General features: G+C 37.9%; 1 pseudogene; it reads right to left on the bottom strand.

Moving 5' to 3' along the window:
- Positions 1–1319: 1319 nt before the first annotated feature.
- On the bottom strand, positions 1320–1433 carry LOC111520279 (annotated as a pseudogene).
- Positions 1434–2185: the final 752 nt, after the last annotated feature.

Below are 2185 nucleotides of genomic sequence, written 5' to 3'. Positions count from 1 at the left end.
GGCCTAATCACCTCTTAAAGGTACCACTTCCCAATATTGATGCACGAGAATTAAGGTTCCAACATGAATTTTGGCAGTGACAGTCAAACCATAGCAGAGATCACAAATGGATATACAGCCAGCCCTTAGTTTTTTCAAATAGTTTTTCTATATATAATTTTCCTTTTAGATCTATTCCTGTTAATTATGTTAACAGATTTTCTAATGTTAAACCATCCTTTTATTCCTGAAATAAACCTCGTTGGTTTATGTTGGTTGTTGTTATTGTAGTACATAATGCTGTATTGGTTTGTGAACTTAAAAGAATTTTTTTTAATTTTTAATTTTTGTGGGTACAGAGTAGGTATATATATTTATGGAGTGCGTGAAATTTTTGATACAGGCATGCAATGTGAAACCAGCATGTCATGGAGAATGGGGTATCCCTCTCCTCAAGCATTCATCCTTTGAGTTACAAACAATTCAATTACAGTCTTTAATTTAAAATGTACAATTAAGTTATTATTGACTATAGTCACCCTGTTGTGCTATCAAAATCGTAGCTCTGTCGCCCAGGCTGGAGTGCAGTGGCGTGATCTCCGCTCACTGCAACCTTCACCTCTCAGGTTCAAGCAATTCTCCTGCCTCAGCCTGCCAAGTAGCTGGGACTACAGGCACATGGCACCACGCCCGGCTAATATTGGTATTTTTAGTAGAGATGGGAATTACAGGCGTGAGCCACCACGCCCAACCCTTATTCATTCTTTCTATTTTTTTTGTATACATTAACCATCACCACCTCCCCATCAGCTCCCGGCTACCATTCTTAGCCTCTGGTAACCATCCTTCTACTCTTTATGTTCATGAGTTCAGTTGTTTTGATTTTTAGATCCCACAGATAAATGAGAACATGCGATGTTTGTCTCTCCATGCCTGGCTTATTTCACTTAACAAAATGACCTCCAGTTCCATCCATGTTGTTGCAAATGACTGGATCTCGTTCTTTTTTGTGACTGAATAGTACTCCATTGTGTATATGTACCGCATTTTCTTTATACATTCATCTGTTAATTGACACTGAATCTTAGCTATTGTGAATAGTGCTGCAACAAACATAGGAGTGCAGATATCTCTTCAATGTACTATTTTCCTTTATTTTGGGAATATACCCAGCAGTGGGATTGCTGGATCATATGGTAACTCTGTTTTTAGTTTTTTGAGGAACCTCCAAACTGTTTTCCATAGAGCTTGTACTAATTTACATTCCCACCAATAGCGTTCGAGGGTTCCCTTTTCTCCACAACCTCACTAGCATTTGTTATTGCTTGACTTTTGGGTAGAAGCCATTTTAACTGGGGTGAGATGTGTGTGTCATCCCTGCACAGGGGCCATGCTAATCTAATCTGTGTTGTTCTAACTTTAGTACATGTGTAGCGAGCGCTTGGTTTGAAAACATTTTATTTAAGATTATTGCATCTCAAATTGTTCAAAAGTGAGATTGTGCTGTAATTTTCCTTTCTTATATTTTTCTTGTTTCATTTTGGTATCAAGGTTATATTTACCTCATAAAATAGTTTGAAGGTTTTCCTTCTTTTCCTTTTCTTTGGAATCGTTTGCATGAAGTTGGTTGTCTGTTTTTTGAATGTTTGGTAGAGCTAACTTGTAAAATCACCTGGACCACATATTATGTGTTTGTGTAGGTGGGGATAGATTTCTAAAACATGAATTTAATTCCTTAAATGATTATTTGTTTATTCAGATCCTCTATTTCTAAGTCAGTTTTTTTGTTTTTCCTTGAGACAGGGTCTTGCTCTGTTGCCCAGGCTGCAGTGCCATGGTCCTCCTGCCTCAGCTTCCCAAGTAGCTGGGACTACAGGCATGCACCACTATGCCCTGCTTATTTAAAAAATTTTATATATTTGTAGAGACGAGGTCTCACTCTGTTGCCCAGGTTGGTTTCAACCTCCTGGATTCAAGCAATCCTCCTGCCTCGGCCTCCCAAAGTGCTGGGATTACAGGTATGAGCCACCACACCTGGCCCTTAGTCAGTTTTGGTAAGTGTTTTTGCTCTGTGAAAATGTTTATTTCACCCAGTTTATTGGCTAATCTTGCTCATAGTGTTTACTTATTATTTTTAAAGTATCTATTGTGTCTGTAGTTATTTAATTGCTAATATTATTTATTTGTGCCGTTTCTTACTTTTATC

Source organism: Piliocolobus tephrosceles, chromosome 16 (assembly GCF_002776525.5).
Source record: "Piliocolobus tephrosceles isolate RC106 chromosome 16, ASM277652v3, whole genome shotgun sequence".
In the NCBI taxonomy this organism is placed as follows: Eukaryota; Metazoa; Chordata; class Mammalia; order Primates; family Cercopithecidae; genus Piliocolobus; species Piliocolobus tephrosceles.
This window is presented reverse-complemented; position numbering and strand designations above follow the sequence as displayed.